Source organism: Tachysurus vachellii, chromosome 12 (genome assembly GCF_030014155.1).
Source record: "Tachysurus vachellii isolate PV-2020 chromosome 12, HZAU_Pvac_v1, whole genome shotgun sequence".
NCBI lineage: Eukaryota > Metazoa > Chordata > Actinopteri > Siluriformes > Bagridae > Tachysurus > Tachysurus vachellii.
Window position 1 is genome coordinate 11884702 of NC_083471.1, and position 13765 is coordinate 11898466.

The 13765-nt window shown below is 35.5% G+C and overlaps 1 pseudogene; it reads left to right on the plus strand.

Annotated features, from left to right (window-relative positions):
* Positions 1–1527: 1527 nt before the first annotated feature.
* LOC132855044 (deoxynucleoside triphosphate triphosphohydrolase SAMHD1-like) overlaps positions 1528–13765 on the plus strand; it is a 55683-nt pseudogene continuing 43445 nt past the window's right edge.

A 13765-nucleotide genomic window follows, 5' to 3' on the forward strand; every position in this document is an offset into this window, starting at 1 on the left:
TTGATTTAGGCTGTGTCTCCTTGCTGGCTTTGACTCTATTAATCATACTCATCTCCTTCACATGCTAAAAAATGTTGTTGGATTTAAATATGGTTTTAGCTTCCACTGTTAGGCCGATGACAGTTTTACTGAGCATTACTTACATAGTTAATAGTGTAGCAATATGTACCATCACACACATATCTGGTCATAATTGCACAAGAAAAATATTGCATGGTGTGCGTAGTTTCTTGTTTCTCATTGTATTTTATAGAACCTTTTTTTTTTTTCTTTGTCGACTCAAAAATGATAACATTAATGTGTCTGTGCCAGTACAACCACATCTAGGGGTGTATGTGGAATTATTAACATGTGAAAGTACCACGTCAAGTGTACACTGGGAACCAATACAAAAATATATATTTACTCTTTTAATATAATAATTAACACGCAAATAAGGTGTGTCCATAGTTTGTTGATTCATAACTGCATTCATTAGGCTGCATATAAACACACACCCACACACACACACACACACACACACATCAGTCTGCTGTGTGGAATTCAGAGGATCGGGGGAGAAAGGTTAGCAAATAATTTACTTCTTTACATTTGTTTTTATCATTTTTAATGATAAAAAAATGTATTGTTTATTTTGTCTTTATGTTATACTTCAGTAATAAATTAAATGAATAGTAAAATATGTTTTATACCTTAATGTTTTTGACAAATTAATAAATTTCACTGCAATCAACATGTTTATTTTTTTTTCTACTATAATCTCTGTTTTTTGGTAACAAAAGTGTTTTTTATGCACTTAATGAATTATATTATGTCAGTTAATTTATTTGAATGAATATACAAAAAAAAATATTTTGTACAGTGATTAAAATCAGTGTATTCACACAATATGAATAGATTTTCTCTTTTGTAGAAATAAGGTATGATTTTTAATGACTAACAGAAGGAAATTTATTTCTATAAGAAAACCAGTGGGGATTTGAAATCAGAGACACCAAAATATTATGATATGAGCTGATTTTAAATGTGCATATACATATAGCATATTCCTAAGTATGTCATGCATTGTATGAAAGTAATTTTTTTTTCATTTAGCAGGTTAAAGCAAAGCCACTTACACCAGGACACGATACCGCTGAGATAGTTAATGGTCTTGCTCTGGAACACAGTCATGGTCGCTTGACAGTGACAGGATTTGAACACATAACCTTTTCAGTCAGCACAACTAGTTCAAGTTCAGCTAACATTGTACTTTTATTTTTATCATATTTGTGTTGACAAATTTAATAAATTTATATCCAAAATGAGGCCCTTTTTAAAAAAACTGAGCTTGTGTATTTATTTTAAGACCTGCCAATTCTCTGACACAAGAAATTAAGGCTTAAAGAGAAAGGAAAAAAGAAATAGAACTGAGAAATCACAGATAAAGATTTTGTGAATGTAGTGAAATGTACAGCATGTGCTAGAAGAAATACCAAAGTTTAACAGTGTAATATTTATCAAATACACAAGCAGGGATGGGAAGCAGGATCCAGTGATAACCTGGCTTTAGAAAGCATATGTGTAAGATATATTAATATCTATCAATGTCCAAGCTTAACAAGAATTATTGTTGTCACTCTAGTCCACTGAAACAAGGATTCAGGTTCAAAGTAAAAAAAAATGGCTACAGAAAATTACAAGGTGAGTATTTCTTTGCATGCATTCTTGCATACAGTGCACTTAAACTTAGGTATCTGATAAATAGTTCAGGCAATGATTACTACATTATTAGTTTGGCCTATAAAAACATTTCACATAACATTAGTAAATTATTGAAAAAGGATGCCCATTTGTCCAATACATTATGTAAGTGAGAGTGTCAGCGGCGGGGGGGGGGTAAAAGACCCAAAAGCAGGACAGCGTAAAATTAAAAAGGTTTATTAACCAAAAAAAAAACACAGGGACAACGACACGACAACCAAAGACATGACCAGAATTGCCACAAGACAACAAGGAAGCAATCAATCCATTCATTCATTCATTCATTCATCTTCTACCGCTTATCCGAACTACCTCGGGTCACGGGGAGCCTGTGCCTATCTCAGGCGTCATCGGGCATCAAGGCAGGATACACCCTGGACGGAGTGCCAACCCATCGCAGGGCACACACACACACACCCATTCACTCACGCAATCACACACTAGGGACAATTTTCCAGAGATGCCAATCAACCTACCATGCATGTCTTTGGACCGGGGGAGGAAACTGGAGTACCTGGAGGAAACCCCCGAGGCACTGGGAGAACATGCAAACTCCACACACACAAGGCAGAGGCGGGAATCGAACCGCAACCCTGGAGGTGTGAGGCGAACGTGCTAACCACTAAGCCACCGTGCCCCCCCAATCAATCCACCTCCAACCAATCACGTTCTGATTTACTCGCTCTTCACACTCCATCACAGTAGGTGGTGGTATGCACCTATCAAGTTGGATCGCAACCCGCCATAAAACCTAAAGAAGAAGAAGAACTCCGACTCATATTGCTCACATGCACGTTTATCATGGTGGATAAACGCCATGATAAACGTGCATGTGAGCAATGCATACCGCCACCTACTGTGATGGAGTGTGAAGAGCGAGTAAAGCAGAACGTGATTGGTTGGAGGTAGACCGTGCCACGATTGGTCAGCGCCACGAGACCGTTGTCCGATTGGCTGGAGTAGACGGTGGGCGGAGTCTATTTGTGGATTCTTGTGCACGTCTTGACGTTAGAAATGTTTCAAATCCACAAATGCACAGAACGCAATCCACAAATGCGTGCAGTGATTCACAATTGCACAGAACGCGATTCACAAATGAGCAGAAAGCCATTCACAAATAAATACAATTAATTATATATTTATAAATATTTTTTTTATTTGCAAATCCCATTTTATTTATTTGTGACTTTCATTTCTTTTTGTGAAATTTATAACATATATTTACGGTTTGCTTATTGTACATTTGTTGATTTAAAAAATATTTGTGAAACTGTTTATATTTATTTGTGGATCATAGTATATTTTTTCAGAATAACGAAACAATTCTGACCCCATACCATACCGCCAACACTAACGAACTATGAACTATGAAATATACTGTATGAACTGAAAAATAAAATCACAGGGACTTAATAATTCTTGTCTGTCATCACTCCTCATGCATTATGACAGGAGTTGCTTATTGTCTCTTCCACATGCGGCACACTCAGCTGTACATCAGAAAATCTATGAGGAGACAAGCTGATGATTTTGTTAAATACCTTCATAACATTAGAATGAAATATTTCACATTTCTGGTGATGAGATATATGAACAGTACTAAATATAACATTAATAGGATTAACACTGATAAATGTTGCTATGGGAGAAATGAATCGAGGACACTTTTTTTATATCACAGATCTTCAATGACTCTGTCCATGGCCATATCGAGCTGCATCCCCTGCTGGTTAAAATCATTGACACACCGGAGTTTCAGCGACTGAGAAAAATCAAGCAGCTAGGAGGAGGCTATTTTGTCTTTCCAGGAGCTTCTCACAACCGCTTTGAACATTCCATCGGGTAAAACTGTCATACTTTCATACTAACATGAAATTATTTTAGGTGAAGATTGTGGTAGCTGATTTAAGTGATCATTCATATTCTAATTATTTCTATAAAGATTATGGACCAGGAGAGCTGATGAGAAAGACAGAACGAGGAAAGAAAGAAAGAAAGAAAGAAAGAAAGAAAGAAAGAAAGAAAGAAAGAAAGAAAGAAAGAAAGAATATATTCAGCCATTTTATGATTAAAAACAATGATATTAATTAATATAATAAATATAAATTTGAATAAATAAATAGTTGAATGAATAAACAAACAAACACAAAACAGTTGGTCCGTTAAAGCTTGTTACTAATACACTACAGATTTAATTGCTGCTGACTTACTGCTGCTAATATTTCGAGCACAATTATTATGTAATGTCTTACAATATTTATACCATCATGATGAGGTAAAAATACAACATTTTACTTTCCTTCACAGTGTGGCTCATCTAGCAGGAGAACTTGTGCGGAGTCTGAGAGCTCATGGAGAGCAGATAACTGATCAAGAGGAACTCTGTGTTCAGATTGCAGGATTGTGTCATGACCTGGGTGAGTTATATACTGTATATATATATATATATATATATATATATATATATATATATATATATATATATATATATAAATGCCCTGAATCAACACAACATATAATATATCATAATTTGTAAAATTATTTACAAATAAAAAATAAAAGTACCAAGTAGAAACATGTAACAAGAATCCTAATCATAAACACTAGATATGAATCAAACAAAGGCATGAGCAAGGCTGTGAAACACACGACACAACATCCGCACAATATAGTGACAAGAGTGATAGCTTGAAAAAGAAACGTACAGAAACCAGGACTTATGCTTATCATTAGGACATGGGATGCAGACACATGGCATGCTGAGGGTGATGGGTAGTTCAGTGTCAATTCCCACATCACTATCACACTGATAATTATTCAAACCTGTTTTCTACTTTTTTTAAATAAAGGTCATGGCCCTTTCTCTCATTTATTTGAAATCTTCATGAAGGAGGCAAAGCCAGAATTAAAGTGGACGGTAAATATTATAAAATCTATACAATAGATAATTGCCTTTTTTAGTGTCCTATATATTTCCCTTTTTTCTTGAATCAAAACCACCCATTTAAATTGAGCAAACAATTATCGCTGAAGAGAAAAATTACTGAAAAATCATATAAAGTAATACTTTTCATGATTTTTAGCTGTCACACATCTTATTTCTTTGTTTCTGTTCTCATGGCGTAGCATGAACAAGCATCAATCGAAATGTTTGAACAACTGATCAATAACAGAATGAATGACAAAACAATTAAGGATATCATGGCCGAATATGGACTTGGTGAACGAGCCATTGTGTTTATCAAGGAGCTCATCTTTGACCCAAATCCACCTACTGAGACGAGCAATCAATCTTCAGATCCAAATGTAATAATGATAATAATAATAATAATAATAATAATAATAATAATAATAAGAAGAAGAAGAAGAAGAAGAAGAAGAAGAAGAAGAAATAGATTAATATGTAAACAGACATAAATAAAAAGATTTAAGATTTAACAGGAAAAAGAATATATAGTTATATAATGTGTATTTACCATGCTGTTACATAAAGTTTATATTATATTGTGTCTTATTTAATGCAGTGGCCCTACAAAGGAAGAGCAAATGAGAAGTCCTACTTGTATGAGATTGTAGCCAACAAAATCACAGGTATTGATGTCGACAAAATGGATTATTTCAGTAGGTGAGTTGTGATGTGCTTATAGCCTTATTTTTATAGCTTAAATGATTGTAGGGAAATGTATTGTATATGCTACATATTTAGGTTTCCTTTTCCAGAGATTGCCTCCATCTGGGAATGAAAAGCAACTTCTCCCATGAGCGCTACATGAAGTTTGCAAGAGTTTGCACCACTGAGAACAATGAAAAGAAGATCTGCATGAGAGATAAGGTGAGCTGTAAAATAATGTGGGAATCATGTAAGCTCCAATCACCTTTAATTAAAAACTTGACAAAACTTAAGTTTGAAATTAGCTTTTTCTTTCAGGAAGGACTGAATATGTACGAACTCTTTCACGTTCGCTACCTGCTTCACCAAAACGCCTACCAACAAACAGGGTTACAAAAGCAGTTGAAAGGATGTGAGTTCACCAGTAAAGTCAGGTCAAAGTACATCACATGCAATTTAAGCAATGGTGTTTAGCTATATGACACTGTATGATGCTTAAATCACACAGAATGAAATAACTGTACTTGTACACCCCTACCCCCGTCTTTTTTCCAGGATTATTGATGCACTTTTGGCAGCTGAAGATGCAGATTTTAAGCTGGATGGAAAGAAAATCTCAGAGACTGTATCTGACATGAGCATATACCTGAAACTCACAGGTTGCCATTTAAAATACTTTGTTGCCCTGAATCACACACACACACACACAAACTAATGTTTTAAAGCTATATTCTAGTGAACAATAATATAGTAACAAAATTTTGTGGAGTTCACTAAACCATTTTTTTTAAAAAGTAGGAAGATATATAACATTAATAAACCAATCTTAAGAGAAGAAAAAATAATAATATAGATACAGAAGGAAATAGACAAGGGTCAGGTTAAAAGTTATACATGTTGTACTTTACTTTTTTTATCTGTTCTGTTTTTTGTTCTGTTTAACAGATAACATTCTTGATGATATTAAACATGAAACACAAAATGCAAATGAGCTCATTGAGAAAATTGAGAGACGTGATCTTTACAGATTTGTTGGTGGCAACCTATACAAAGGGAAACCAAACATCACTTATATGAAAGAGGTTAGTTAGTTACTTTATTGCAATTATTAAAATGGCATGACAAAGCTTAACAGCATTGTCACTGGGCAGTTTTTCCTAATTTTATTGTTTTTCCTTGTTCTGTCTTTTTTTTTTTTACTTACAAACATTTAACTTACAAACATTTTAAAGAGTTTTATTATTGGGGGGATTTTATCTACTGGAGCTCTCTCTCTGTGTGTGTGTGTGTGTGTGTGTGTGTGTTTCTCAGATACTGCAAAAGTGTCTAAAACTGAGCAAGTTCACACAATGCTCCGAAGAAGACTTCAGAGTCACAGTGAGTGGAACAGAAAACCCATAATATTTTTCAATTGGCTGTGGTTTTGGGTTTTAGGTTTTAAAGCCTGATGAAAAATATCAGGCCATGACGCTACTTGTGACTTTCTTTAATGTCAAGTAATGTAGCAAAATATGGCTTTAGTTTTCAGAAATGTCGCTGATTGTATTACAAGCTATGTAATACAAATTATTTTTTTTAAAAAAAGGTTTTATTTAATGCATGCACATTTAGCAAGAAAATGTAAATGATAATATAAACATATAATGAAATCCAATATATTGAATGTGCACAAGCATTTTAAATGAGAGCATTGTAAGAGAATTTAAATATAATATTCATTTAGTATTTAAACTGCATGCATATTCAACATGATGTTAATAATAACTACTATGTTTCTTTGTCCGTGGAAAACTGTTTTTTTTTGACACCACATTAAATTAATTAATCAGAATTAATCACAAATTATCTGAATTTACACCTTCACCTCAACACAAGTAATAATTTGTTGCCACATTACTCCCTGGTCATGACTGCTGCTGAATTATTAATCACTTCGGTACCATCTATTTCAGGTAATTAACATTGATTATGGGCAGAAAGAGAAAAATCCCATAGATTCTCTGTGGTTCTACAGAAGAGACAATGTCAGGAAAGCCATAAAGCTGAGGGAAGATGAGGTACTTATTTGCTTTTTGACCATTATCTCATTGTTTTAAACGTCTTTATAAATCGTAGATGACTTCTATAAAAATTATACTGCAATGTGCAAGCATTTTTATGGTATAGATTACTTTATGGCTAGAGAAGCATTTTCATCTGCAAAAGTGTTCATTTGAATGTATCTCCCTAGGTCTCTTACATTAAGCCAACAGTCTTTCAGGAAACCAAAGTTTTTCTGTTCTACACAAAAAGCTCTGCCCATGGCCTAAATGATGAGCAGCTTGAAGAGTTATGGAAACTAATAAAGAATGAAGAAAAAGAGGCAACACTTTCCAAGAAGGCTAAATACCACAATACTGTATAACACAATACAGTAACACAATATAATGAGAATTTAAAAGCACTAGATTGTGTGTGTTCAGGTGATCTGTGTTTTCCTATATTTAGTCCTTGAGCAAACGTCAATATTTTTTACTTACTTTTCACTCTCAAGATTATAGAGTTCCATATATACATTATGTAAACAACTATCTTTGCAAACGATTTGGCCACAGGTGGTTGGATTATCCTTAAAACGTAAAAACAAATTGTGCACAAGAGCCAAGATAGTTTGGTTTATTCCTGTACAGACACTGCTAATAGTGTAGTGGTGTGTACAAAAAACACACAATTGTTCACAATATAAGAGTGCTAAAAATGTTTACAGAAAAAACAAGTAGGAATAATGTACTGACATACATACTGATCTTTATTTTCCCATAATTATTAGTTTGAAGGATATTATTGATTTCTGTAGGTCTTTTTTTACACTTTGCTTAAACCTGGGTTTTCCTCATTCTAAACCCGGGTTTAACCCCAGGTAGAGAAATGTTTTAGTTTGATATCAAAAAATATTTGGTCAACTATGTGACTTTTTTTTAACCTCTATGTTAGTGATACGTTTAAAAATGAGGATTGAAACCATTCATGCAAATATGGTTACAATGAAAACACTACCTATAATCATCTCTATTATTTTAATGGTGGATTGTCCTAAAAATGCCTTTTGCTGTTTTCAAAATGTAACTAGGTCTCTTCAATATACATGATGGAAGGATGTACAAGCAGCTGCATAAATAAACATTCATTTTTAGAGGGTGTTATGGGGATTCAGAAAATATATTCAATAAAAACGTGTTCAATTATATACGAGTGTCACACATTCCTCCATGTTGTGTGGATTCCATACAGGTACTGTGATGATGCAAACTGGCTTCTTTTCATCATGAAAGCCATATCATATCACCATCCAGCCTTGCTCGGTAATTAACACTGTTTTACAAAATGGATTACAACGTTTTAAAAAAATAATAATAATAATAATTAAAAACTTTCTTATACTAATGCGAAAAGGGTTATCTTATAAATACAGATATGCCTTTATTTTCATTCTGCTGTAGCATTTTAAAAAGTGTCTTGTTTCACAACAGGATTGACATCTTGAGCAGATCAAGAATGTGGTGGTTCTCCCTCAAGCTTCATACTTATTTTTTTTAAACTCACTCACAGTGCATTAGATATTACGGCATGCACATTAGTCTTTAGCATTACTGTGCACAAACAGGACAGCATCTTTCACTGTACTACACTGATTCGCTCTGTAGTGTTGTTATTATAGATAAAAATCCCTTTGCTTCAGCTCTATGATTGAAAAGTTAAACACATTTTCTGGCTTATCGGAAGAACCTTGTGCTCATACATGAATAAATGATCAAAGGCCATGAAGGCAATAATAACTTTAATAATCAACTTTAATAATAACTTGATTTTTTATTCTTCTAGCTATTTAGTGCTAGACCAGCACTTAACAATTCAGTCCTGCCCACGTAGGCAAAATGTTCTTGCTGAACAAATTTACACAAGGCAGGCATAGTCTCACATACAGGGTTTCTGCTCTGGGAACAGGAGGTGAGTCAGGCTTGTCAAGGCTGGATGGCTGGAGCAGGTCTGTAGGGCAGGGCCATGGAGCAGGCCACCATGTCAGCCTCATATATATACACTTATTTGCTTATATACTGTACAGTATATATATATATATATATATATATATATATATATATATATATATATATATATATATATATATATATATAATTAGGCCACCCAAACCCAAATCTATGCTGAGGCAAATGTGGTGGCCAGCCCAGGCCCTGTACCAGGTCTTGTTCCACCCATTGTTTTGTGTTAGTCTTTGCTAAGTCATTGTTTCCTTATTTTTGTTTTATTTTTTTGTGTGGCTCATGTCACATTTCCTTCGCCCAAGTAAGTTCTCAAGGTCCCACATACCATACTCATAACATGAATAAACTCCTGCTTCTAATGGTAATAAGGAGATCTGCCTAGTTGGCACATCAGGCCCATCAGGCAAGAAAACATTGAAAATAGTTATGTAAATAGAGCTGGGCCGGGAGCACAAACACTGGCCAGGCTACAACAGGGTCAAGAAATCTTTTACAACTTTGGAAAAGATGTTACAGTCCTCTCCAAAACTATTGGAATTGTAAGGCTAATTCAAGTATTTGTGTTACACACAAGAGAGTTTAGTTTAAATCAAACTTTGATTGTGATGGTTTAACATCTCTGTGGTGTTTCCATGGAATCATTTGGTGCATTTTTAAGACTCATGAATGTGAATGACATTTATTGAAATATATCTGATTGAAAATCAGGGCTGTTATACACAGATTGATTGTAGGTTTGTGGTGGAATATACTTAATGTATAAATCACTTGTCCGCTTTTGAGACCACAGATTTTTATACATAAATCAGGCCTTCATGAACAAACAAATGGCTAACTAAAGAATGCATTGGTTACCTTAAAAAGTGAAACTAATTTGTTCACCTGGAGAGAAAAATGTTTGTACCAACACTGTCAGTGGTGGCTAATGGTGAGCTAAAATCTAAAAGCTATTTATAATGTAACAATTAAACTAAGTTAATAATAATAATAATAATAATAATAATAATAATAATAATAATAATAATAATAATGCTTAACAAATCAATATGTGCTGTATTGGTGATGGGTTACAAACAAATGGTGTATGCTACCAGATCATTTTTTTTTTTTCTAAAATGATTTTTTGGTTATTATATCAAATAAAATGGAAACAGATCTTAAATTATTTATCTTGTTTTCTTTTTTTTTTTGTCCTACTGCAGCTTATGAGTTCAAATGGACAATTATTTTTCCTCTCTCTATTTGCTAATCAAACTAGTTCTGTGTCTTAAATCACATACTATTCTAGATCATTATTCAAGAGTTAAAAATATCAGTAACCGGTTTTGTTAAGCGTTTGAACAAATATAAAAAAAAACATACTCAATCCTGAAAGCCCTATTTTGTGTACCATTCATCTGTCTTTTTAGTTTAGTAAATACTTTTAATTTAAGGTCATAGTTTTTAATTTGAGCTTAACCTCATGACAGCAGAAAGTTTAAAATAGAAACAAGACTCACTAGACTGTTTAACATCAAGTTCTGCATGATACCACTAAATATTTTACAGAAACAGAACTATTTTACAGAACAGGAACATGGGCCTCCTGTTCTCTATCCCAAGTCTAACACACAAAATTTACTATGAAAGCACATATAAACACTCACGATATGTAAAATTTCCACTACAAGAGATTTGGATGTTTTTCACAATACAGATGTAAATGCAGCAGAGAATGATTCCATAACTGATTATGTTAATGTTTGTAATGTTGGACAACATGCACACTAAAAAGGACATTCCTTAACCACAAAGCATTTATAACAAAACAGGGTAAACTCTGTACCAACAACAAAGAAGCAGCATTTAGAAATTGTGACTGGGTAGAGCTGAAAATAGTACAGAATTAACTTACTATCCATGTAACGATTTCAGACAAGTGCAGATGAATATTTTTCAGTATTAATGGGTCTTTGGACACCAATTCCAGATAAACCTTGATTTAAGAGAATAGTGACTATTCGTCTGTATCTTTAACCTCTGTTGTTTTATATAGAAGTTAATATATGGTATCCAATTTAATTTCCTTACATAAAGGGCAGACATTGATGTGTTTGACACCACCAACCACCTGATCTCTAAGTGTTTAGATGACAAAATAGTGCATGAATGACTGGTCTTTATTGAATTTTGTCTAATACGTTACCTTCCCATATTTATTATGTTGGCTTTGTAGAAGCCAACATTCTGATTTCCTTTATAAGCTTATTATTATTATTATTATTATTATTATTATTATTATTATTATTATTATTCTTAGCCACAAATTTATCAAGAGTAACTCGTCCTAGGGCTTTCGAGCCACATGCACCAAATTCGGATATGTCGTAGACCCTGGTCTGAAGTTTGTTGCTATTACTTTTCTAAGCGATCGGAATTCCGGCATTCCCGGTACGGAAGCTCAAAGTGGCCTTTTTTCGTATCCGCTTCCATTATAAACTTTGGAGGTTTATAACTCGGCAAGTTTTCGAGCGATTTACACCAAACTCGGACAGGTTCTTTAGGACGTTACTCCGGACAAAGTTCAGGACTCGGCGTTCCGACGGAACTTTCGGTTTTCCCGTAGTCGATGATGGAACGTCCCATAGACTTGAATGGGGAATTCCTAAAATTCCTCTAAGCTTTCACACACGCAGCGTGCGCAGAGCTCAGGCACGGCTTCTCTCCTGTGTTCTATGCAGTATAATAATAAGTAGAATCCCATAATGACTGCAGTATTGACATGAAAAAAAGTATTGGCACCCCACCGGGTATACTGGTGACATCACGTGACGTCACGTGTAGCCCCGCCCCCAGAATAAGCGAAATCAAAAATGAGCACAATATGGACGTCATATATCAAAACACTCAGCACAATGAGGGGAACTGCCCCACGTGTATTTTGGTCACGTCACGTGACGTCACGTGTATAGCCCCGCCCCCAAAATAAGCGAAATCAAAAATTTGCACAACATGGACATGTGACATATCAAAACACTCAGCACAATGAGGGGAACTGCCCCACGTGTATTTTGGTGACGTCACGTGACATCACGTGTAGCCCCGCCCCCAAAATAAGCGAAATCAAAAATTAGCACAACATGGACATGTCATATATCAAAACACTCAGCCCAATGAGGGGAAGTGCCTCACGTGTGTTATGGTCACGTCACGTCACGTGTCGTCACGTGTCGTCACGTGAAAATAAAAAATTAGCACAACATGGACATGTGACATATCAAAACACTCAGCACAATGAGGGGAACTGCCCCACGTGTATTTTGGTCACGTCACGTGATGTCACGTGTAGCCCCGCCCCCAAAATAAGCGAAATCAAAAATTTGCACAACATGGACATGTGACATATCAAAACACTCAGCACAATGAGGGGAACTGCCCCACGTGTATTTTGGTCACGTCACGTGAGGTCACGTGTATAGCCCCGCCCCCAAAATAAGCGAAATCAAAAATTTGCACAACATGGACATGTGACATATCAAAACACTCAGCACAATGAGGGGAACTGCCCCACGTGTATTCTGGTCACGTCACGTGAGGTCACGTGTATAGCCCCGCCCCCAAAATAAGTGAAATCAAAAATTTGCACAACATGGACATGTGACATATCAAAACACTCAGCCCAATGAGGGCAACTGCCCCACGTGTATTTTGGTCACGTCACGTGTCGTCACGTGTAGCCCCGCCCCCAAAATAAGCAAAATCAAAAATTTGCACAACATGGACATGTCATATATCAAAACACTCAGCCCAATGAGGGGAAGTGCCTCACGTGTGTTATGGTCACGTCACGTCACGTGTCGTCACGTGTCGTCACGTGAAAATCCACAATTTGCACAATATGGACATGTGACATATCAAAACACTCGGCACAATGAGGGGAACTGCCTCACGTGTATTTTGGTCACGTCACGTGACGTCACGTGTAGCCCCGCCCCCAAAATAAGCGAAATAAAAAAATTGCACAACATGGACATGCGACATATCAAAACACTCAGCACAATGAGGGGAACTGCCTCACATGTATTCTGGCCACGTCATGTCACGTGATGTCACGTGACGTCACGTGAAAATCAAAAATTTGCACAACATGGACATGTGACATATCAAAACACTCAGCACAATGAGGGGAACTGCCTCATGGGTATTCGGATCACGTCACATGCTTATGTCCGCTCGCCTCCAAAAGTATTGGCACCCTAGCAGTCCAGTAGCTTTCACAATCTTTCTGTCCACTTGCCTGCAAAAGTAACACTGACCCTTATGTCCACTCGCCTCCAAAAAGCACCGGCCTTTGCGAATACTTGCACCGTCAAAGCCAACATCAAAGTTTGTC